This window comes from Cucurbita pepo, chromosome 10, assembly GCF_057944985.1.
Source record: "Cucurbita pepo subsp. pepo isolate OVF chromosome 10, ASM5794498v1, whole genome shotgun sequence".
NCBI lineage: Eukaryota > Viridiplantae > Streptophyta > Magnoliopsida > Cucurbitales > Cucurbitaceae > Cucurbita > Cucurbita pepo.
This window is the reverse complement of record NC_141807.1, coordinates 7,317,389-7,343,728: the sequence shown is the minus strand read 5'-3', so window position 1 is coordinate 7,343,728 and position 26,340 is coordinate 7,317,389. Positions and strand designations below refer to the sequence as shown.

Here is a 26,340-nt window from a genome sequence, read left to right as displayed (position 1 = left end):
GCATAACCGTCCCTGTAAGCAGCTTCATTCTTTCTTGATCTATGAACCGATTTTATGAAAAAATTAGTCTTTCGGCTGAAAGTGTGACTGTTGGGTATAGATAAGCAGGACCTCTTGGTTTGAGGGAAACCGGAGATGTTGGTTAAGAAAGCTAAGCAAGCAAGTACAGGACGAAAAAAATGCACATACAAATTGATTGACATGATTCCTCTCCCTCTCTCTTTGGCTAGTTGGCTAGTTGCATGATAAGTGGAAAAGCATACCAGGTAGGAAAAGAATTGCTGCTCGATCTCCTGTAAGGCACACCCTCAATGGCGAGCTCACCAGGCAATGCTATAAGTCCGATAGAAGTCCAAGATTTCGTCTACTACGGACCAGGAAGCTCTTGGAGGAGCTAACATGAAATGAGAAATACATTCGATTACGGCAACTAATAGATAGCAAATTTTTTGGTAGAAACTGAATGATCCCTTGGCTCGGGCAAGAAAAGGAAAAGGTAGTCGTACTCCTACCTTTTCCGTCGGACGATAGAAAATTTTGAGCTGAAAGATTGAATCACACCTGGTAAGAAAGGCAGGCTTAGCAGGTTTCTCCAAACGTATAAACAAAAAGAGGAAGCAACTGGTCCTGAAGAGGTCAACGCATACGTGCTTTTTTCTTTCGTTTAGCGAGATAGCTTACCAGCTCTTTCGGCTCATAGTAGCAGTACGAAAAGCGAAATCCTCATCCTGAGTCGAGTCCACATTGCCATACGAATCAACATCGGCCAAACCAAGAGCTACTATTTTTTCTTTAACGAAAGCGGATCTAACAGTTTCGATAAAACCAACCTCTTTTAAAGGAGTCACTCTGCCTTGATCACCGTGGATATATGCAGCTCCCGCTTTACCTTTGCCTATCGTGAAAAGGAAAGTTCCCTCACGATAGGCCCTCCCAACTTCCGAACGTCTTTCTATCAATCGAGAGAGGTATAGAATAGTACAACAAACCAATAAGACAAGAATGGACACAAAGCTCTGATACCACTTGACACAATCGCGCTTTCGAAGGCAGCGGACTAGCGATTGTGCGGCACTCACTTTCCAGCGACAAGTGAGCTTAAGCCAATTTGTTCTTGCGTTGCCTACGGCCAAGCGACGTACGATCGAGGCTCTAGCCTCGGTTTTAAAAGAAGGTTTTAGAAAACAAGGAGAGAGAGAGATTTTAGAAAGAGAGATTTTGGAAAGAGACGTTATATAAGCAAGCAAGAGAAAGATAACAACGGCTTAGCATATATAACCTTGGGTAGGGAGAAGTTGACAACTAGTCATATCCCCCTATAGTACATTTTGAGCCATTTTAAGTCTGGCAGGCCTAGACATGATATTTTTGAGGCGTCATACGCTCTAGAATTACAAAAGGAAAAACATTAGAATGAAAAGACATGACAAGGGTTGGCTTGTCATGGGCATGCGGCCATGGGCAACATGCCCTGGACGAGCATGACCGTGACATCCTCCCCCACCTAATTGGTTGATGACCCCGTCAACCGACTACTTTTAAACCTTGCGATGTGGGTGGCAGCGGAGTCCAGATCTTCGGCGCGTTCCCATCTTGTTTCCTTTGTAGGGAGATTCTTCCATTTGACAAGGAATTCACGAATCGTCCGTACAGGTCTTCCTATCTTCCTAACCCTGTCGGCTAGGATCTCTTCTACTTCTTTCGTTTTTTTCTGCTTCAGATCGATGCTCGGTCTTGTGGTTGCATTCTATTGGTCGTCGTCTGGGTCAGGGTGATAGGGCTTCAAGTTGCTCACATGAATTACTGGGTGGATTTTCATCCATGCGGGTAGTGCAACTCGGTAGGAGGTAGCCCCGATCTTTTTAAGAACTTCAACCGGGCCTTCATATTTTCGAACTAGTCTCTGGTCCTTTCGGCTGCGAAATCTGATCTGTTTTGGTCTCAGCTTGATAAGAACTTGATCTCCTGCTCGGAATTGAAGGGGGCGACGCTTCTTGTCCGCCCATTTTTTCATATGCTTGGAAGTCTTTTCTAAATATGCCGGGGCTATATCTATCGTCTGCTTTCATTCTCTTGTAAAGTTGTGAGCTTGAGGATTTTTCCCTGCATAAGGATGATCAATAATATGGGGTAAGGCCAGTTGTCGTTCACTTACAATTTCGAAGGGACTCTTCCCTGTAGACGAGCTTGTTTGGCAATTGAAGCAAAATTGGGCGACATCTAACAGTTGTATCCAGTTCTTCTGGCGAGCGTCGACGAAGTGACGTAAGTATTCTTGGAGCAAGCAATTGAACCGTTCTGTCTGTCCATCGGTTTGAGGGTGATAACTCGAGGAGATGTTTAAGGTTGTTCCCAAGAAGGCGAATAACTCAGTCCAGAATGTCCCAATGAATCTGCCATCTCTATCACTGATGATGCTTGACGGAATGCCCCATAGCTTTACAACGTGTTTGAAAAACAGTTGGCTGTGAGTTCTGCCGAGCATAATTTTGGAGTGGGGATGAATGTCGCATATTTTGAGAATCGGTCTACAATAACCAAGATGGCGTCATATTCCCCGACTTTTGGGAGGTGTGTTATGAAGTCCAGAGATACACTTTCCCAAGGTCTTGTCGGCACAGGTAGAGGTTCCAAGAGTCCAGAGACTTTGGCTTTCTCGACTTTGTCTTGTTGACAGATGAGGCACGTCTTGGTGTATTGCATGATGTTGTCTCGCATGTTTGGCCAGAAGTACCCCTTCTTTATTAGGGAGTACGTTCTTTGCCACCCAGGGTGTTCGGCCCATAAGATATCGTGACATTCTTGAATGAGCTTCTTCTTCAGTTCCCCCGTTCTTGGGACATACAATCTGTATCCTTTGGTCAACAGGAGGTCTCCCTCAACCCAAAACTGTCGTGTTTTTCCAGCTTTAGCTAGTTCGACGACGGCTTTGGCCGATGGGTCTTTGTGTAAATGTTTCTTGATGATGTCGCGTATCGATCCATCGATCTTACTTGAGTGAATATGGGCTAACATGCACAGGGCCGCATGTTCGCCCTTCCGACTCAGTGCGTCGGCTGCTTGATTACTCTTTCCTGCTTTGTGTTCGAACTTGAAGTCGAATTCGGCCAACGACTCCTACCACCGGGCTTGTTTTGCTGTTAATTTTGGTTGATCAAAAAAATGGCAAGTGGCGCTGTTATCCGTCTTCACTACGAATTGTGATCCCAAGAGATACTGTCTCCAGACTCGAAGGAAATGGACTATAGCCAGCATTTCTTTCTCGGAGACAGTGTATCTTCGTTCGGCATCGTTGAGCTTTCGACTTTCGTAAGCGATGGGGTGACCTTCTTGAATAAGGACCCCACCTAGAGCAAAGTCGGAAGCATCGGTTTCTATTTCAAATGGCTTTGTGACATCTACCAACCCGAGGACAGGACCCCTCGTCATGGTTGATTTCAGATTTTCAAAGGCCATTTGACAATCATTCGACCACGACCAAGGGTGGTCTTTCTTCAACAGCTCTGTCAATGGGGCGGCTCGTCGTGAAAACCCTTCGACGAACCGCCTATAGTAGTTGGCTAATCCTAAGAAGAACCGCAACTCAGATACGGAAGTAGGAACCTTCCAGTCTTGGATAGCTTTTATCTTGTCGCTATCCATACTAATTTGTCCACAGCTGACGACATGTCCAAGGAAGTTGATGTATGTTTGTGCGAATGCACATTTCTCTTTCTTCACATACAGTTGGTTCTGCCGTAGCTTGTCAAACACCAGCTTCAAGTGCACTTTGTGTTCCTCGAGGGTTGTGCTGTAAACAACGATGTCATCGAGGTATACTATGACGAACTGATCCAGGTATTCGTAGAAAACCTGGTTCATCAACGTGCAGAAGGTAGCTGGGGCGTTCGTCAAGCCAAAGGGCATTACCAGGAATTCAAAGGCCCCATATCTTGTCACGCACGTCGTTTTGGGTTCGTCCCCTTCGGCAATACGTACTTGATAATACCCTGATCGTAAGTCCAACTTCGTGAAGTACTTGGCCCCGTGAAGTTGGTCGAAGAAGTCGGATATTATTGGCAGAGGATATTTGTTGTGTACAGTCACCTTGTTTAAGGCTCTATAGTCTATACACAGACGCAACGTCCCATCCTTCTTCTTCTGGAACAGTACGGGGGCTCCATAAGGTGCCTTTGCCGGGCGAATGAATCCCGCCTTCAGCAACTCATCCAGTTGTTTCCTCAATTCGGTTAGCTCGAGCGGAGCCATCCGGTATGCGTTCTTTGCTGGCGGTTTAACCCCGGGGAGAAGTTCGATTTTATGGTCAATGCCTCGACGAGGTGGTAGTGTTTGGGGTAGACTCTCTGGCATTATGTCGGTATAACTGTTTAGTACTTCCTTGATTTCCTCTGGGACAATCTCTTCGGTGGTTGCTTCTTCCATCAATGGTATGGCCATGAATGTAGGTTCCTCTCGTGCGAGTCCTCTTTTCAGCTGTATGGCCGAGATCATTCGAAGATTACCCGGTTGCTTGATGCTTGCAGGTATTACTGTGGGGTTGCGGTCGGTGATCACCAAGCATTTGGCCAGTGGCATTGGGATGACCTTATGTTCTAGGAGGAACTCCATCCCAAGTACCACGTCGAAGTCGTCCATGCGAACCACGACAAGGTCTAGCTCTCCAGTCCAATCCCCTATTTTGAAGGGGACTCCTTTGGAAACTCCCACAATAGGCAAGGCCTCAGAGTTGAACGCTTTCATCTTCCCCGGGTCCTTTCCTATGGTGAGTCCCAATCTTCGGGCTTCTTGATCGGCAATGAAGTTGTGGGTTGCTCCAGAGTCTATCAGAGTGCTCTTGCTCAGTCGAGAATTTATTGTTGCGTCTACGAACATGAGCCCTTTCTCTATTATCTCCTTCGGTTCGACTTTCCGTTGGAGGGCTGACAAGAATTTGAGTGCGCCCATTTGGGGGTTGTCGTGATCTTCTTTCTTGTCTAGCATAGTCTCGACCCTTGCCTCGTTGCACTCTTGAATGGACACTTGGAGCGCAGTGAGAGAGGCCCGATGAGGACAGTAGGATACCTTGTGGGGGCCTTTACACAGTATGCATTGCAAAGGCGTCGTCGGGTGGTTCTTTTGATGGTAAGGCCCTCGAGATGTCCCCGCTTGGTTGTTCTGAGGAGGTCTATCCGTCCATCCGCTCGGTCTGTTGGGGCTTCCATTTCGATGACCTGGTGGTCTGTATGTTTTGCCCCCATTGTTTGGGGCCGATGTCATTCTTCTTTGGGATCCTGCTTCGTTCCCACAGTCTACGAGTCTCTCGGCGTAGGCCATTGCGGCAGCTAGGGTTTGGACCCTGTTCTCATGTATCTTTGTTTTGGCCCATGGCTGTAGCCCATTTATAAAGAAGAACATATTGTCCTTCTCTGCTGTGCCCCTGATATCTAGCATCAGGGTTGAGAACTGTCTGACATAGTCCCGTATGTTTCCAGTGTGTTTCAGGGCTACTATTTTCTCCATTGCTATATGTCCTGCGTTTTCGAGGAGGAATTGTTCCCTCAACTCTCTCTTGAGGTTCTCCCATGAGTTGATGGTGCACAATCCATCCTCGACGTCTTGCACCTTCGTACGCCACCACAGTTTGGCGTCGTCTATGAGATACATCGCGGCTACGGTCACCTTCTTGTCGTCGGTACAAGCCGTCGTGGCTTTGAAGTACTATTCGACATCAAAGATGAAGTTTTCCAACTCTTTGGCGTCCCGATTCCCTTTGAAGGCTCTAGGGTCTGGGAACCTTAGTTTGTTGGATCCTACATTAGTTTGCCCAGCCGTGACGCCCTCCACGGCTTTCATGGTCACTTCAATTCGAGTGCTCATAGCGGCCATCTTGTCTTGGAGGTTGTCGATTGTTGTTCTGAATTCATCAGCTAATCCATTGAACAAACTCATCATTGTATTTTGTAGTACGTCGAACTCTTCGCCACGTCCCTCTTTGTGCGCGACAGAGCTATCCGGACTACCAGACGGTTTTGGGCTGCTCGTAGGAGCAACTCTTTCTTCGAGCGAGGTCACTCGAAACATAAGTTCTGCGATTGGCAACCCATCCAGGCGGTTGCCCATTGCATCGACTTCTACGACTTTCTCGCTCAGTTCGGTCACCCGCTTTTCCAGGAACCGGAGCGTGTCAGGGGCTTCTTTGAGGAACAACATTTCCTCCTCTATTAGCGTAAGCCGGTCGGCTTGTGCTTTGGGTGTCGACTTTGACGTCGACATGATCTCGGTCTTTATGACGTTACGGAGCTAACAAAGCTCTGATACCACTTGACACAATCGCGCTTTCGAAGGCAGCGGACTAGCGATTGTGCGGCACTCACTTTCCAGCGACAAGTGAGCTTAAGCCAATTTGTTCTTGCGTCGCCTACGGCCAAGCGACGTACGATCGAGCCTCTAGCCTCGGTTTTAAAAGAAGGTTTTAGAAAACGAGGAGAGAGAGAGATTTTAGAAAGAGAGATTTTGGAAAGAGACGTTATATAAGCAAGCAAGAGAAAGATAACAACGGCTTAGCATATATAACCTTGGGTAGGGAGAAGTTGACAACTAGTCATATCCCCCTATAGTACATTCGGAGCCATTTTAAGTCTGGCAGGCCTAGACATGATATTTTTGAGGCGTCATACGCCCTAGAATTACAAAAGGAAAAACACTAGAATGAAAAGACATGACAAGGGTTGGCTTGTCATGGGCATGCGGCCATGGGCAACATGCCCTGGACGAGCATGACCGTGACACGTGGCTCGCTTGCCTTCCTGACCACTGATAGGCTTTGGGGATTTGCACTTCGGCCCCTTAGAATACCACATCAAGGTGACAGGATTCGAACCTATGACTCTCTGAATCTTCTTCATCGGTTATTTGGGCGCATCTTTCTTAAATAGATTGTGACGACAGATGACCTATGTGACAACAGCGGACAACATGCATGCCTTCCTTACCACGGATAGACTACGAGGCTTTGCACGTCGACCCCTGAGAATATCACATCAAGGTGACAAGATTCGAACCTATGGCTCTCTGAAACTTCTTCATCGGTTATTTGGGCGCATCTTTCTTGAAAGAATTGTGACGACAGATGACCTATGTGACGACAGCGGACAACATGTTGCCTTCCTGACCACGGATGGACTACGGGGCTTTGCATTTCGGTCCCTGAGAATACCACATCAAGGTGACAGGATTCGAACCTATGGCTCTCTGAAACTTCTTCATCGGTTATTTGGGCGCATCTTTCTTAAAAGGATTGTCACGACAGATAACCTATGTGACGACAGCGGACAACATGTCTGCCTTCCTGACCACGGATAGACTACGGAGCTTTGCACTACGGCCCCTGAGAATACCACATCAAGGTGACAGGATTCGAACCTATGGCTCTCTGAAACTTCTTTATCGGTTATTTGGGCGCATCTTCCATAAAAGGATTGTGACAACAGATGATCTATTTGACGACAGCGGACAACATAATGAAAAGTTCCTAGAAAGAATACAATAGAACAATTTGTGTAATGCTCTTTTTAAAGTCCGGCCCTTCCAAGAATATGTTTCATTTTGTATTCTCTTCTTCTTGGTTCAATGTTTAAAAACCACATTTTAAATCATATTATCTTGCATAATTCATTTTGATATAATATTGTTGGGGGCATTTTGAGAATCGAACTTCAGACCTCTCACACCCAAAACGATAATCATACCACTTAGACCAAATAACTTTGTAGAAGATTTATAATTCTTATTTGCTAGTCTATATATTTTCTGTGCCTCAATATATGAAAAATTTATAGAAGTTGAAGGTGCATTGCCACGCATTCCTTTGGGTTAGGCCCCATTGATAACTATTTTGTTTTTTTTGTTTTTTTTTCCTTTCAAAATTGTGATTTTTTTCTTTTGGAGGGGCATTTCGATTATCGAAACTTGAGACCTCTTGCACCCAAAGCAAGAATCATACCACCAGACCAAATGCCCTTATTAATGACTATATATTAAGTTGTTTATGGAATGTATCATCATTATTTCATTTATTTTCTTTGTTAATGAAATCCATGAGCAATTATTATTATATCTTTTAGATCTTTTAGATCTAGACCGCTGTTAAATTATTTACGTAGGGTTTGCGATAATTACTGTAGAGAGAAGAAAAAAGAATAGAAGTTATTTAAAGAATAGAAGTTGATTAAAGAATAAAAGAATAGAAGTTATTTAAAGAATAGAAGTTAATTACTGGAGAGAGAATAAAAAAGAATAAAATTACTATAGAAAAGAAAAAAGAATAGAAGTTATTTTTATTTTCTACAAGTTAATCAGTCTGTAGAGGGAGAAGAAAAAAGAATAGAATTACCGTAGAGAGAAGAAAAAAGAATAGAAGTTATTTTGGAGTTCTTATTTTTTATTTTCTCGCGTAAGTTTTAGTTTGATAGTTCCATTTGAGACATATATTACACAAGTAAATGATATTAAGAGCATTATCATTAAATGATAATATACTAGGTTGAGACATATATCGTGGAGTAGACAACTACAAGTAAATGATAGAAGTTATTTAAAGAATAGAAGTTAATTAAAGAATAAAAGTTAATTACTAGAGAGAGAAGAAAAAAGAATAGAATTACTATAGAGAAGAAAAAAGAATAGAAGTTATTTTTATTTTCTACAAGTTAATTACTGTAGAGGGAGAAGAAAAAAGAATAGAATTAGTGTAAGCGAAGAAAAAAGAATAGAATTAGTGTATAGAGAAGAAAAAAGAATAGAAGTTATTTTTATTTTCTACAAGTTAATTACTGTAGAGGGAGAAGAAAAAAGAATAGAATTACTGTAGAGAGAAGAAAAAAGAATAGAATTACTGTAGAGAGAAGAAAAAAGAATAGAATTAGTGTAGAGAGAAGAAAAAAGAATAGAAGTTATTTTGGAGTTCTTATTTTTTATTTTCTTGCGTAAGTTTTAGTTTGAGAAGAAAAAAGAATAGAATTACTGTAGAGAGTAGAAAAAAGAATAGAAGTTATTTTGGAGTTCTTATTTTTTATTTTCTCGCGTAAGTTTTAGTTTGATAGTTCCATTTGAGACATATATTACATAGTTCCATTTGAGACATATATTACACAAGTAAATGATATTAAGAGCATTATCATTAAATGATAATATACTAGGTTGAGACATATATCATGGAGTACACAAGTAATATTAAAAAAGAGAATTATCATTTAATGATAATAAATGATGGGTTGTTTGAGACATATATTACACAAGTAAATGATATTAAGAGCATTATCATTAAATGATAATATACTAGGTTGAGACATATATCATGGAGTACACAAGTAATATTAAAAAAGAGAATTATCATTTAATGATAATAAATGATGGGTTGTTCTTATTTTTATTTTCTCGCGTAAGTTTTAGTTTGATAGTTCCATTTGAGACATATTACACAAGTAAATGATATTAAGAGAATTATCATTAAATGATAATATACTAGGTTGAGACATATATCATGGAGTACACAAGTAATATTAAAAAAGAGAATTATCATTTAATGATAATAAATGATGGGTTGTTCTTATTTTTTATTTTCTCGCGTAAGTTTTAGTTTGATAGTAAGAGAATTATCATTAAATGATAATATACTAGGTTGAGACATATATCATGGAGTACAGAAGTAATATTAAAAAAGAGAATTAATGGAGTACAGAAGTAATATTAAAAAAGAGAATTATCATTTAATGATAATAAACGATGGGTTGGGTTGGCTCATCTTTTGATGACATGAACATAGGGGCATTCCAAGAATTGAACTCAGGACCTCTCGCACCCTAAGTGAGAATCATACCACTAGACCAAATGCTCTTTCTAAAAACAATGCAACATTTTTAACTCCTACTCAATATATTTTTTTCTCTCAAGTTTGAAATCTATTTTCTTGAGCGGTTGTTGGACTATAAAACAAAAAGTTGATGGTCTAGTATTTTACTTGTAAGTAAGGCTTGTAATATTGAATTATTCTAATATGCAAGTGTTATAAAATAAACTACAACCCAACAAATGAATGAAACTAATCACTTTGGGTTGGGTTGGATTTATTCGGCTCAGTTCATCAGTTTGTTTGATTTAATTCTTCTATTTTGCTTCGTATGACAAGAAAATGAAGTTGTATTGAATGTACCATAGTTTGATTTATGACAAACTCATATGAAATATAATTGCATTAATAGTACTAAGAGTTGGAGTCTATAAACATTTCATGAACTTAAGTGCAACTCATGCTTCATTAAAGACGAGATAAACTTTAGTTAAGTAACTGGAACTTTAAATTACTTCATGTGGAGCTTCAATTACTCTATGTTAGCTACTATCTTTAGGATTTACTAATTGGACAGAGTTCTTGGATTTAGGGGATTGTTTTATGTAATTTTCAACTACAACTTATGTTTTCAAATTTTTAGGTCATAATTTAGGTAGTGATTGTATATTATGGATGAACACTAGAGTTTCTATCCCGTTCACCACAACTATTCTAGTTTTTGTTTGAAGGCTATAATTGTCATCTATGTTGTATGGCAATAAAATTTGTTTAGATGAAATTTTAGTTAAAGTTGCATATTTTACTTCTTGCGAGTAAAAAATTTGTTTCTTCACATAATATGAATTTAGTTGCAAAGTTTTTAGGAATAAGATGGAGAAAGAAATTTTCTTTAAAATAATAAATAGACCCAAGTTCATCTTTGTTGTTGTCTAATTGTGATTTTGCAAAAAGCTTAACTATATGAAATATCAAGGTAAATCAAGAATATATCCTACACGTCATTCAAGATGACAATAAAATTGAGTTAAATTGAACGCAGTTTTAGTTTCATGTTTAGTAGGTTCAAGATGAAGCATAATTGTATTAATGATATTAAAGAGAAATTCGTGTTTTATTAGAAGAGACCAACTTCAGTTAAGATACTAGGAGTTTAATCACTCCACAATGATTACAAATTTAGGGTTGGCTAATTAGACATCAATTATCAACTTTAGGTTATAATTTAGGTAGTAGCCATTATAATATTGATAACTCTCTAAAAGTAGAGTTATATCAAGTCTTTTTATAGTTAATATTGCACCCTTATTCACAATTTTCTCATTTATTACCCATTTATTCTACTTAGAGAGCATGAAATCGTTTATTGCGGTCTAACATGAAAAAAAAAATGATTTGGCATAAATCGATCTTAATTGTATATTTAGTTGAGTTATATGGTAAAATTTCAGACATTTATGCTAAACCATGTAGGAGTAGCAAATTTGGAAACAAATGGAGGATGACATGAAAATTTTAAATCCACATCATCAGTCCAAGTGGGTCATTGACTACCCAATGAGAAACATCCTATGTGGACTACTTATTCCTTTTCAGCCCTAAAGGGGAACCCATGCTCAATATAAAAGGAAATATGTGGACTACTTATTCCTTTTCAGCCCTAAAGGGGAACCCATGCTCAATATAAAAGGAAAAGGAAGACCAAGAGGAGAGCAGCCACATTTTGGGGAGAAAATCGAATTACACAGCAGCAGCCTCTGCTGTGAAACCAGAGAAGAAGAAGAAAACACTAAAACAGCAGTTGTTGACAGCAGAAAGAAAAGGAGACCAACAAGGATTGATTAGGGCAAAGAGGTGGACGTGAGAGCTCAAGAGAAGGGAACTTCCATTGACGAACGGCAACAAACCGGGATAACCGGGATATCCTACGAAAACACAAGGAATTGTCCAAGGTTCAAATTTTTGCTTAGGATGTACTCTAGTTGCATAACATTTACAACCAAAAACTTGAAGATGATGAAAGGTAGGTGGTCGTTTGTAGAGTGTTTCAAAGGGTGTCTTGTTAGATAACAATGATGATGGCGTTCTATTTATAAGATAAACAGCCGTTAAAATGCACTCTCCCAAAAAATTAAGTGGAACCTGTGACTGAAAAAGAAGAGACCTAGCTACATTTAGGATATGGCGATGCTTACGTTCTACGACTCCATTTTGTTGTGGAGTATAGACACAAGTGCGCTGAAATTCAATACCACAAGAAGTAAAGAATGGTTGCAAAGATAGGAACTCAGTCCCATTGTCTGATCGAACTATCTTGATAGTAGTATGAAATTGAGTTTGAACGAATTTAACAAAGTTCATTAACAAATGATGTACTTCTAACTTATGTTGCATTAGAAAAACCCAAGTACATCGAGTAAAATCATCAACAATAGTGAGAAAAAAACGCAAACCAGAATGGGTAGGAATTTTATGTGGTCCCCAAACATCACAATGTATCAGATCAAAGGCAGAATGGGTTGTTATTGAACTTCTTGGGAAAGACAACCTAGTTTGTTTTGCTAACGGGCAGATACTACAATTATGAGAATAACTTGCATTAGTAAGATGCAATTGATCAGCTAGAAATTTAAAACGAGAAAAAGAAGGATGACCTAGGCGTAAATGCCACAAATCAGATGACTGAGATGCTTGATGAGCTGAAGATTTGATTGGAGATGAAGAAATATGATAGAGACCTCCAAATTGTTTACCCGAGCCAATCATCTTCCCCGTAGCCAAGTCCTGCATAACACAAGAATCAGGATAGAAGGTGACATAACAATTCAAGTTATTGGTAAGTTTGCTGATCGACATTAGGTTTAAATTGAATGAAGGCACACATAAAACGTTGTTTAATTTAAGGTTAGGGCTAAGGGAAATATTGCCAGTATGTGACACACGTGCTGTCTCTCCATTAGGCAAATTTATTGTAGACATGATGGCAGCCTTTGGTTCAGTCATAACAGAAGATTTTGATACTATATGATCCGTAGCTCCACTATCGAGAATTCATGAATTAGAACTCGCAGAGTTAATAGATACTGTAGATATGGGAAACAAACCTGCAACATTGATGTGATTGTCAGAATTACCAGAAGGGTGATGATTGATTGTAGATAAGGCTTGTGTTATCTGTCGTAATTGCTCAGAAGAAAAATTTAGAATGGAATTAGGTGACTGTTCTTCTGTATTCAACTGTGAAACATCGGCCATATTTGCAGATGATCGATATCCACGATTATTGTGTTGATTGACTTGTCTTGTCCTTCCAGAATTATTTTTCTGTCGACACCGATCTTCTGTATGGCCCCTTCTATCACAAAACTTACAGTGAAACTTAAGAATTTGACACTCATTGATTGTATGACCACTTTTATTACAATGTTCACACGATTTGTCCTTGGCGAATTTTGAATATATTGTTTTCTTCTGCACTGCTGATGCAATCGAGAAATTCTCAATAGGTTCAGAAGTTACCTGACGCTGCATCTCTTCTTGTACAAGTAATGAATAGGCTTGCCTCACATTAGGTAATGGAGACATCATCAATATGTTAGATCTCACCGTTTTATAAGACTCATTGAGCCCCATGAGCAATTGCATCAACTTGTCTTCTTCGCGTTGATCAATATATATTTGACGTTGATTACAGGTAAATGGTGTGCGGTACGCTTCCAGCTCATCCCAGAGTGCTTTGAGATTGGTGAAATATGTTGATAGTGCCATGGTTTCTTGTGACATCGTTGCTATCGAGTTTTGTATTTGAAAAATTGCTGGAGCATTCTTTTGTGAGAATTGATCGTGAAGATCAACCCACACTTGATGAGCTGTCTTGGCATGAATAATGCCTTTAGCAATATCTGCTTCAACGGAATGAGTTAACCAAGATATTATCATACTGTTGCACTAATTCCATAGTTCGAATTCGGTTGAATTTGCATCTTGGGACGGTTCCTCAATTGTGCCATCAATGAAGCCAATTTTCTTCTTGGCAATAAGAGCATGCATAACTGATTTACTCCAGGATTGGTAATTTGCTCCATTTAATTTGATTGGAACAAGTGAATATCCTGGCTGATCAGAGTGCTGAATATAGTAAGGATGTGTTAAATCAACATCCGAAATTTTGAAGCTGGATTTGGCTGATTCCGCCATGAAGGAAATTTTGATATTTAAGAACACCAAGATCGGTGCTCTGATACCATGTTAAGAATGAGAAATAAAAATAGAATTGGGATCGAAAGTATGAACTTCATTCAGGTTTACCACGTTTAAATAGGATACAAACTATCAACTAATACCTAAAAATAGAAAAAGAATATATAACTAACTAAATCTTGTAAATAAATAAAATATACGGTCAATCAAATCTATACTAACAACTTCCTAAATATCTCAGATATATTCTAACTGATTATTAAAATATATCTCCAAAATATCCTCTTAATATTAATCCACGTTCACCTCACTTGGTTTACATTGCATAAAAAATAAACTAGTTAATATTTATTTTTAAAATTTCAACGAATAATGAATTAGCGGAAATACCTTTACACATGAATTTTGATTTTTAATGTTAGCGGTGATAGCTTAGTTCGGACTGAATATCTGAAGGTTACATGTTTAATCCACGTTCACCGCACTTGGTTTACGTTGCATAAGTTCATTAAGTTGCATAACTTTATTCAATCTAAAATTAGTGATTATTTCTTTTTAAAATATAATGAATTAGCGGAAATACCTTTACTTATGATTTTTTTTTTCAAATATTAGCGAAGATAACTTAGTTTTGAGAGCGTCAGACTGGAAATGTGAAGGTCACGTGTTCGATCCACGTTCACCGCACCTGATTCAAGTCACATAACTTCACTCGTGACTATTCAATTTAAAATTAGTGATTATTTCCTTTTAAAATATCAATGAATTAGCTAAATACTTTACTAATGAGTTTTCATTTTTAATGTTAGCCGGGATAGCTTAGTTGGGAGAGCGTCACTGAAGATCTCAAGGTCACGTGTTTGATCCACGTTCCCTTCACCTGATTCAAGTTGACTAAGTTGCATAACCTGGCTATTCAATCTAAAATTAGTGATTATTTCTTTTTAAAATCTCAATGAAGTAGTGAAAATATCTTAAGCGATGAATTTTTATTTTTAATGTTAGCGGAGATAGCTCAGTTTGGAGAGCGTCATTGAAGATCTGAAAGTCACGTGAGAGCATCACAGAAGATCTGAAAGTCACATGTTTGATCCACGTTCACCGCACCTAATTCAAGTTGACTAACTTGCATAACCTAAATATTCAATCTAAAATTAGTGATTAGGTCATGTGTTTGATCCACGTTCACCGCACCTAATTCAAGTTGACTAACTTGCATAACCTAAATATTCAATCTAAAATTAGTGATTAGGTCATGTGTTTGATCCACGTTCACTGCACCTAATTCAAGTTGACTAAGTTGCATAACCTCGCTATTCAATCTAAAATTAGTGATTATTTCTTTTTAAAATCTCAATGAAGTAGTGAAAATATCTTATTAATCGATGAATTTTTATTTTTAATGTTAGCGGGGATAGCTTAGTTTGGAGAGTGTTCAAGTTGACTAAGTTGCATAACCTGGCTATTCAATCTAAAATTAGTGATTATTTCTTTTTAAAATCTCAATGAAGTAGTGAAAATATCTTAACCGATGAATTTTTATTTTTAATGTTAGCGGGGATACCTCAGTTTGGAGAGCGTCACTGAAGATCTGAAAGTCACGTGAGAGCATCATTGAAGATCTGAAAGTCACGTGTTTGATCCACGCTCACCGCACCTCATTCAAGTTGACTAACTTGCATAACCTAAATATTCAATCTAAAATTAGTGATTATTTCTTTTTAAAACTACTTGACTATTTAATCTAAATTTAGTGATTATTTCTTTTTAAAATTTCAGAATTTTCATTTTCAATGTTACAGGGGATAGCTTGGTTGGGAGAGCTTAATATTGAAGATTTGAAGGTCGGGTGTTATTCGACCTTCACCACACCTGATTCAAGTAATATAACTTACTATCTTATCTAAATTTAGAGATGATTTCTTTTTAAAATTTCAATGAGTTAGTGTAAATAATTTTAATGATGAATTTTAATTTTAATGTTAGTGTGGATAGCTCAATTGAGAGTGCGTTTGTAGATAGCGTGGATTCCTAATTCTTTATTTGACTATAAATGCTCTATAAGACATTTAGTAAAATGACTCATTTTATTGCATGGAACAATAAAATTGATCTTCCCTTAGAATTTTCAATACATTCTACTTTCAATGTTGCTAAGTTGAGTCCTTCTGATGTAGGTGATGATTTTTCTTATTCGAGGACGAATCCTAAAGAGGGGGATGATGATAAGAATCACAGTGTACATTCTACTTTCAATGTTGCTGAGTTGAGTCCTTTTGATGTAGGTGATGATTTTTCTGATTCGAGGACGAATCCTTTTGAAGAGGGGGATGATGATAAGAATCACGGTGTTCCAGCTGGACTTATTACACAACCCAAGGCCAAGAAGATTCAACAAGCATTCATACTTCATCTACAAAATTGGATAGGCTAGGTTCAACCATCATTTCATGTGTGACAAGCTAATTCGTTTGAGTCAAGACCATTTGGAGATTCAAAAGTAAATATTTGCATGGTTGAAGTAGCGGATGAAGTTGCAAGCATCATTTCATGAGTGGTTAGAAAACTTTATTTCTTATTTTAATTTCATAAAGTTTGTAATGCTCAAATTGACTTCATCTTCTATGGAGATTTAAAGGGATCGAGATTAAATCACGGCCACTAACTTCTTTTGTGGGGAGACTATAAATACCCACACATTATTATGTAAAAGCATATTTGTGATCAATGAAATTGATCTCTCAAGTTGAGACGATCGATGTAGAAATTCGAGCATATCTTTGTCATTTCTAAGTTTTATGGAATTCTTGTGGTAGATTGCATCTGAGTCATTCAATCAAGCCTTGATCAAGTTCGATTGTGGAGTGACTCAATTTAGAAAAAGGTTCCAAATATTGTTTCTCAATCTTGGATCTCATAATCTAATTCTAGCTTTATCTCTTGGCTGATCCAAATTTTGTATAAGAAGGTGTTAGTTTCTTTAATACAAGGGTTCTTGCTTCTACAAAAGCTTGGCTCATTGGGCTGAAGATTACGGTTGGTCTATCATCCTTCAACGGGATCTTCTATCTCCATGACTTGCTCTGATGCGGTCGTTCTTCTAACGCCGATGACACGTCTTGTCGAGATTGGTAATGTGAGTTTGTAACCCATCCATTGAGGTTCTTGGAATGATTCTATAGCTTATCATTTCCATGTTTGGAGTTGGATCATGGGTCTTGGGCGAAGGAATCCTTGGTTTACCGTCCTTCAAGTTGAAGGAAGTGTCATAACGGTAATTTTTTTTTCAATTTTTTACAAATTTATTGATTTTTTTTAGTGATTTTATTTGATTTTATTTCAATTTTGTCAAACTCACTCGGGTGCTCATCTCAATCATTTCAGCCTAGTTGCCGTTCAATAAGAGAGACCTTGGAAATAACCGGTAACTGTCAACTGGATTATCACATTAACAATTTGAATCAAATAAAGTGACATTAACCATTTGAATCACCAACACCACTTGTCAAACTTGACCAAATGTCTATAACATAACACAAACAAAGGTACAAAGTAACACTAACAAAGGTACAAAGTTCATAAAAGTCTTTTTAATCTAAAATACCATTGAACTTGACCATTATAGTGCTTCTCAAATGTAGGTAAAGTTTAAATTCGGGTCTCCTTGTCAAACTCACTCGGGTGCTCATCTCAACCATGATGGCGTTCAACAAGAGAGACCTCGAAAACAACTCGATTATCGCATTAACCATTTGAATCACCTACTCATCTCAACCATGACGTCGTTCAACAAGAGAGACCTTAAAAACGACTGGATTATCGCATTAACCATTTGAATTACCTACTCATCTCAACCATGATGTCGTTCAATAAGAGAGACCTCGAAAATGACTGGATTATCGCATTAACCATTTGAAATTGAATAAAATATCTATAACATAACTCTAACAAAGGTACAAAAGTCATAAAAGTCTTTTTAGTCTAAGATAGAAACTGTAAAATAAAATGAAATAAGAAAATAATATTCCATTTCCGGGAATTGAACCCGAGTCTCCTGGGTGAAAGCCCGATATCCTTACCGTTGGACGACAATGGATTTTTGGTGTAGATGTCCTGAAGTCTTTGTCAGATCGCTGAAGAGTTTTAGCATGATCTTTTGTTTAATGTCTAACTCTTCGACACGTCCTTCCCTATATGTGTTAGAGTTCTCAGGGCTACCGCGACGTTTCGAGCTGTTCGACTGTGTGGCTCTTTCTTCAAAAGAGTCAACATAAAATGTTAGGTCTTTGATTGGCAACCCATCTAGGGGAGCGTCGATTGCATCGATTCCATCAACGATCTTCCCATGAGTTTATGGTGCATGATCCATTTTTTATACCATTCACCTTCGAGCACTACCATAGTTTTGCATCGTCCATGAGATGCATTGCGGCTAACGTAACTCTCAGGTCGTATGAGAAAGTTCCTGTAGCCCTCAACTCTCAGGTCGTATGATAGAGTTCTTAGAGCTACCACGACATTTCGAGGTGTCCGATACGGTAGGGTCACTTTTGGACCGATAATTTGTAGAAGGGGTCACTAAGGTTGAGATCATACAAAATGGAACCATAGCTCAATGTTAGAGCATTTGATTGCAGATCAAGAGATCACCAATTCGAACCTAGTTGGGCCCTGTTAGGTTATGGAGCCTGCCTGCTGCTTATTTATAGCTTGGTCAACGGTTATATCTAGTAAAGCTATATTTGGTAAAGCTATATCCGGTAAAGTTATATTTGGTAAAGCTATATCCGGTAAAGCTATATTTGGTAAAGTTATATCAAGCTATATATGGTAAATAGCTATATATAGTAGATGGTTAAATCGGGTAAAGCTATATATAGTAAATGGCTATATATAGTAGATGGTTAAATCTGGTAAACCTATATATAGTAAACTGAACTATATATATATCTCGTCCGGTAGAGCTTTGAAAAGTACTTTCTATTCTTTGTAATTCTCTCTTACTATACATACGTGAAGTCATCAATAGAAAAATCCTTTTAGCCAGAGTTCTTCTTGCACTTTTCTCTATCATGTTCTTTGTGTTCATCTAGATCGAGCATGTGCGTTGTTGTGCGATCCCAACAACTGGTATCAGAGCTAGGCGAAATTCACCACGATCTGTGAAGATGGAAAGTTCAAAGATTGGAATTGAGAAGTTCGATGGATCGGATTTCGGTTTCTGGAAGATGCAGATTGAAGATTATCTGTACCAAAAAGATCTTCACGAACCTCTGTTGGGGGTGAAGCCAGAATCCATGACCACGGAACAGTGGAGCTCAAGGATCGACAAGCCTTGGGGCTGATCCGGTTGACTCTATCTAGAAACGTGACGTTCAACATTATCAAGGAGAAGACAACATCAGATCTATTGAAGGCACTGTCAAATATGTATGAAAAACCATCGGCTATGAACAAGGTGTATTTGATGCGGAGATTGTTCAATCTACAGATGTCTGAAGGTGGATCTGTTGCTAATCATAATAAAATGAATTCAATATGATCATAAGTCAACTGAGTTCGGTGGAAATTAATTTCGAAGATGAAATTAAAGCGTTGATTTTGATGTCATCCTTACTCGAGTCATGGATACTGTTGTTGCCGCAATCAGCAGTTCCTGAGGATCAGATAAACTGAAGTTTGGTGAAATTCGAGATGTAGTTCTCAGCGAAAGTATTCGCAAACGGGAAACTGGAGATTGATCAGGCAATGCTCTCAGTGTTGATCGAAGGGGAAGAAGTAAACCGAAGGGCCCAAACAAAGGGCGATCAAAATAAAAGAACCAAGAAAAATCTCCAAATAGACCAAACGTAACGTGTTGGAATTGTGGAGAAAAAGGTCACTTTCGGACAGGTTGTACAAGACCAAAGAGGAAGCAAAATCACAAATCTGGAGATGATGATGATTCTATAAATGCAGTAGAAGACATTGGGGATGCTCTAATCCTCAACGTGGACAGTTCGATTGAATCATGGATTTTGGATTCAGGTGCATCTTTTCATTCGTCTCCAAATAAAGAGTTGTTCTGGAATTTCAAGTCTGGAAATTTCGAGAAGGTGTATCTTGCCGACAACAAAGATTTGGAGATTAAAGAAAAAGAAGTTGTCTGCATAAAAACTCCGGCAGGAAATCAGTGGACATTAAAGAATGTCAGATATATTCCTGGTCTATGAAGAAACCTGATCTCTATTGGTCAGTTGGACAACCCAGGTTATGCAACAAAGTTAGGGAAGAGTTCGTGGAAGATTATGAAGGGTGCTACGGTGGTAGCACGTGGCTCAAAATCTGGAACCTTATACACCACTGCAGGGTGTATGAACATAACTGTTGTTGCTGGGAGAGCTTCAAATTCAAGTCTACAGCACAATAGACTTGAACCTATGAGCACGAAAGGAATGAAGAGGCTGGCTGCGAAAGGAGTTTTAGAAGGTCTGAAATCTGTTGATGTGGGTCGTTGTGAGAACTACATTATGAGCAAGCAGAAACGAGTTAGCTTCACAAGGACCGCCAGAGAATTGAAGAAAGTGCGGTTGAAAATGGAACCAAATGTAGAGCAAGGTTCCAAGACCACGAAGCAAGTGGGAGTTGAGCTTGAGTTGCAGGGAAACTCACCTAGTGATGTTGTCGCAGATACTCAAGAAACTCCTGAGACTATTGCTGAGGAACCAGATGTGGAGCAAGGTTCCAAGACAACAAAGCAAGTGGGAGTTGAGGTTGAGTTGCGGAGAAAATCACCAAGTGATCTTGTAGCAGATAATCAGCAGTGAAGCAATTGACACCTGAACTGGTGTTGAGAAGATCATCCTGTACTATCAGAGTACCAAATATGTATGTACCTTCATTACACTATCTGTTGCTGATGAAAGGGAACCACAACTCTTTCATGAGACCCTACAGTTGAAGGATACAACCAAGTAGGAGCAAGCCATGGATGATGGGACGTCTAGGCTTCAAAAATGCGTTGTACTGAGATTGAGTACGTGGCAATAGTTGAAGCTGGAAAGAAGACAATATGGATGACTGACTATCTGGAAGAATGGGCAAGAAGCAGCACGAAGATATTCTTAACAGAAATAGTCAGAGTGTCATGTAGTTGGCGAAGAAACCCGGTCTATCATTTAAAGAGAAAACACAGAAGACGATACCATTTCACTTGCATGTTAGTGAAAGATGGTGATGTGTTTGGAGAAGATAGAGGGTGCAAAGAATCCAGCAAACATGTTGACAAAATGTGTTGATGTTGGAATATTGAGGTTGTGCAAAGCCTCAATTGATATGGTGCCATGAAGACCATGAAGATGCTCATGGTTGTTTGAGAATGAAATTCTTGGTTGACTAGATCAGTCTCCAAGTGGGAGAATTGTTAGGTTATGGAGCTTGCTGCTTATTTATAGCTTGGTCAACGGTTATATCCAGTAAAGCTATATTTGGTAAAGTTATATCAAGCTATATATGGTAAATAGCTAAATATAGTAGATGGTTAAATCGGGTAAAGCTATATATAGTAAATGGCTATATATAGTAGATGGTTAACTCTGGTAAACCTATATATAGTAAACTCAACTATATATATATCATATCTGGTAGAGCTTTGAAAAGTACTTTCTATTCCCTGTAATTCTCTCTTACTGTACATATGTGAAGTCATCAATAGAAAAATTCTTTTAGCCAGGGTTCTCCTTGCACTTTTCTCTATCCTGTTCTTTGTGTTCATCTAGATCGAGCGTGTGCGTTGTTGTGCGATCCTAACAGGCCCTTCTATCTTGGATAGAAATTGGTTACACTTTTTGGACCGACACTATGTCTAAGGGGTCACTAAGGTTAAAATCCTACAAAATGGATCCATGGCTCAGTGGTAGAGAATTTGACCGGTCACCCATTTAAACTTGGTTGGGCCCTTTTATTTTGGACAGACATTTTTTACACTTTTGGACTGACACTCTGTAGAAGGGGTCACTAAGGTTGAAATCATGCAAAATGGGTCCATAGCTCAGTGGTAGAGCATTTGACTGCAGATCAAAAGGTCACCCGTTCGAATTTGGTTAGGCCCTTTTATCATTTTACTTTGTTTTCAACCTCTTTTAACTTACAATCCGTGCTTGGAGAACCCACCAAAATGTGAGTTTGTAACCCATCCGTTAGGGTTCTTGGAATGATTCTCTAGATTATCCCTTCCATGTTGGGAGTCGGGCCATAGGTCTTGGGTGAAGGAACCGTTGGTTTTCTCATTGTCTTTGAGATAACAATTCTTTTCTATTTTATATAGATTTTTTAAATATGGGTTCATTTACAAATGCATGCTAACACCCTTATTGTTGAATAAATGACATGAAACTAGTTTCACATAGTAACGTTGCCTTTTGCTCCTATTGGTGGAAGGATAATAGGTCGATTATACCTATAGGGTAGTTTTAAGCGTGACAACGAGACTATTTTTTTTTTCTTTTTTAGTTAAAAATTAGAATTATAACAATCTGCCTAAAACCCTCCGACTAATTTTGCTTCATTTCTAAATTCTGGCAGACAAAGTAGAAAAATGAAAACGTGTAAATTGTAAACTCAAACATTTCAAAGAAATAAATAAGTTTTGATGGTACCAATGCTAACCAAAAAACAATCAACCAAATTTATTTCAAACATAGAAAACTTCCTGTCTCCATCTTGTAAAGCCAATAAACCAAAGGGCCTAATATAGTAGAGAAATAAAAAAAATGTTACCCTCATCCTACTATTTTAAGCACTTTGACTAATTCCTACTATTTTTTTTTTTTCTATATTTTGAAACTATTTTAAGTACTTTTTTTTCTTGTACTCCTTCTAATTTTACCTTTTAAGGTTGTAAATATTTGTGCACGGGTTCCTATTATGATTATTAGTCAATTGAGTTAGTGAAAATAAATTTTGAAGATGAAATTATACTATTAATTTTGATGTATCTGAGATTCAATCTAATGCCATTAGTAATTCAGATAATATTCAAAATACTTGAAAAAAAAAAAAGAATGGTCAACTTAAGATATTTGAAACAAATAAATATTTTGTCCTCTATCATATATCAAATCACTCATTTGAAATTCCTTAATAATAAACCTGAAGTCTTACATCTTTTATAGAGAAAAGTTCCTTAAATAGAAGTCTTATTAGATACTTCTAAGCATTTAGAGATCAACTAGACACAAAGCTAAACATTCTAAAAAAAATTAGGGGTTAAACTTTTAAGTTAAATTTAAGAAACTTATGATTTTTATATTATCAAGAGTTTAATTGAGCTAGGTCGATTCAATCTAGTGGACCCAAGAATTGAACCGAACCAAACCAACTAGTTAGTAACATGATTTAGTGGAAGCATTTTCACGCAAAGTAGAAGCAATAATGGAGGGTTTGAAATAATATAGTTTTCACCCCTTGTTTCTCGAGTGAATATTGAAATAATATAGTTTTCATGTTATGTTTTGCACGGAAGAAAGGAAGACGGGGATGTAAAGTATTATTTCAATTTGTTTGTAATATACAACAATATATAAATTAACTATAAGAAATATATAAAATTACATGTTCTCCAAGAACTTCAATCAACACTGGAGGGTTACTTTTGCAACCACTCTACAGTTGCTCAAGATCACAACGAGTTAAATAAAACAGCTCTAGAACTTTGAATCCAATAACTTGAGTTTGACTCATGATAGGATCTCCCTTCTTGTGGAATCTGCATAAAATAGGAAAACCATTCCAAAATAAATTTTTACAAGGGGTTCTATGGTGTAGTGGTTAGCACTTTGGACTTTGAATCCAACGACCTGGGTTCAACTCCCTTCACCACGGAATAAGGAACGACAACACAAGACATTTTATAAAACAAAAGGGTCTTACCAGCATTCGATGTGAAAACACAAATTTTCATGAAATCTTGAATTTATTCTCATGTCATATAAAATAGACCTTATAGAAAATAGTTGGTAATTTAGAGCATGTCTAAAACTTGAGCTAGGATATGACTTCTTCTTTCCTTTTCACGAACTAAACTTTAGAGGTTGTCATGTCATGCATCGTATTTTAACCATGAAAACTCTTTCGAAGTAACTCTTAATTTTCTCCCCATGAGTGCATAGGTGGCGTTGTCATAATCGTGGCATCCTACTAGCAAATCGTGGTGCACGACATCTCATTTAGGTGAGGGAGATAATAAGTTCATCATGGAATCCTACTCATGGTATACCCTAGCATCCCACCTAAAGAGAAATAGGGGCCTTTCTTGAAATCTTGAATTTATTCTCAGGTATAAAATAGACCTTACAGAAAATAATTGGTAATTTAGAGCATGTCTAAAACTTGAGCTAGGATATGACTTCTTCTTTGGTTTTCAGGAACTAAACCTTAGAGGTTGTCATGTCATGCATCGTATTTTAACCATGTAGGACCTTTATGAAATGACTTTGATGGTCAAAACACAGAATAAGGAACGACAAGACGAGACATTTTAAAATAAAAGGGTGTTACCCAGCATTCGATGCGAAAACACAATTTTTCTTAAAATCTTAGAATTTATTCTCATGTCATATAAAATAGACCTTACAGAAAATAGTTAGTAATTTGGAGCATGTCTAAAACTTGAGCTAGGATATGACTTCTTGTTTCGTTTTCAGGAACTAAACCTTAGATGTTGTCATGTCATGCATCGTATTTTAACCATGAAAACTCTTTCGAAGTAACTCTTAATTTTCTCCCCATGAGTGCATAGGTGGCGTTGTCATAATCGTGGCATCCTACTAGCAAATCCTGGTGCAGGGCATCTCATTTAGGTGAGGGAGATAATAAGTTCATCATGGAATCCTGCTCATGGTACATATACCATAGCATCCCACCTAAAGAGAAATAGGGGCCTCGCGGTACACTTCGTGAAGTTAGATAATGGTTACTTCAGGCATGGATCCTAGCAACTTGTTAAGCATGATGTTTGCATTAACCTAGGTGGTTTCTTGGATTCTTGGTGATCCTAGGTTTATGCATAACGTCTTGGGTCAAGCTTGGAACTTATAAGTTCTTAGGAATAACCCAGCATGATATTGTGCATGTAGAATATATATTAGAGACCAAGGGTACATCTGGGGAATCTATTATTTTAGGGATACCACTTTAGTTATCCTAGGAGGTAAAGTCATATGGATCGTGATGAGCATTTTCTCCCATATCTTGGTTTCGCTAACTAAAGTTTTCCAATAACTCCCAAAGTTCATTACCTTATATAATCTCTCGGGAAAAGGATTCATACAACATTTCATAAAATAAGATCTGCTGAGAAAACCCGAGAAAAGGTCAAATTTTGAGTTGAACTGGCAGTATCATCGTTTTATTCCTCTGAACAGGAAGAAGATGCGCATTTTTCGCATCGCCGCCATCTGAAACTTGGCCTGTACAGCCACATTTACCGTGTTTCTCTCCTCGATTTCTTCGTGAAACTTAAAGATGGATGTTACAAGAAAGGGCTTGGGATTTATTTGATAACTTCTCGTGGATCGTAGCCTAAGATATTCATTACCAAAGTTCATCCAAAATCTGATTTATCGCTGGAGATAAAACAAAGGATTTCTTATTGGGTAGCCGATTCTAGGGGTTTCAAGGCCCTATTTCTTCATTGAACCTCTTCCATATCCTATCTTTAGGATAAAGGAATTGGTTTGGAGAAATGTCTTTGAGTGTAGAACCTTAATTTCCAGAAATCGTTCTCGGTATGCAACTCACTCGAAACGCCAGATTTTCGATCTCGTGGGTAGCTTATTCTATGACGTTTCATCTCTGGATTCCTTCATCAAGTTTACTCAACTTCTTGCTCTGAAGCTAGAGGAATCCTTAATTTGTACGAAAAGAAGTCGTAGATAGGAATTTTGACTCTTATCCCCAATTTAATTTTGAAACCTATTTCCTCTATGGAAGCATTTCTTGGAGGTACAGAAACTGATAGGAATCATTCTTGCTCGACGAGTCATCATGTATCCTCAGATTGGATTTTCAAGTTTTTCTTGAAGTTCTTCAATGGCGGATTGAATTGGGGGAATGGTTTCTAGGCACTTTCACCACTCTATTCCTTCGTAGAACTTGTGGGTAATCTTGTTGAGAAACTGTAGGAATAAGTTTGAAGAGAAATGGTGGAGGATTGCTCTCGAATTTGGAAGAAATCTGAGAGTAGGAGACCCATAATCTAAACGTTTATTGCCTTCGATTGGGGGATCGACCTTTCTCGATTCTTATTCCATATTGTTGCTCCTACTTTAGACTTT

At 38.2% G+C, this 26,340-nt stretch overlaps 1 non-coding gene across 1 annotated transcript; it reads left to right on the top strand.

Annotated features, from left to right (window-relative positions):
- Nucleotides 1-22,044: 22,044 nt before the first annotated feature.
- Nucleotides 22,045-22,116, top strand: TRNAC-GCA (transfer RNA cysteine (anticodon GCA)). Its single transcript has one exon. It is a non-coding gene; the product is annotated as a tRNA-Cys (tRNA).
- Nucleotides 22,117-26,340: the final 4,224 nt, after the last annotated feature.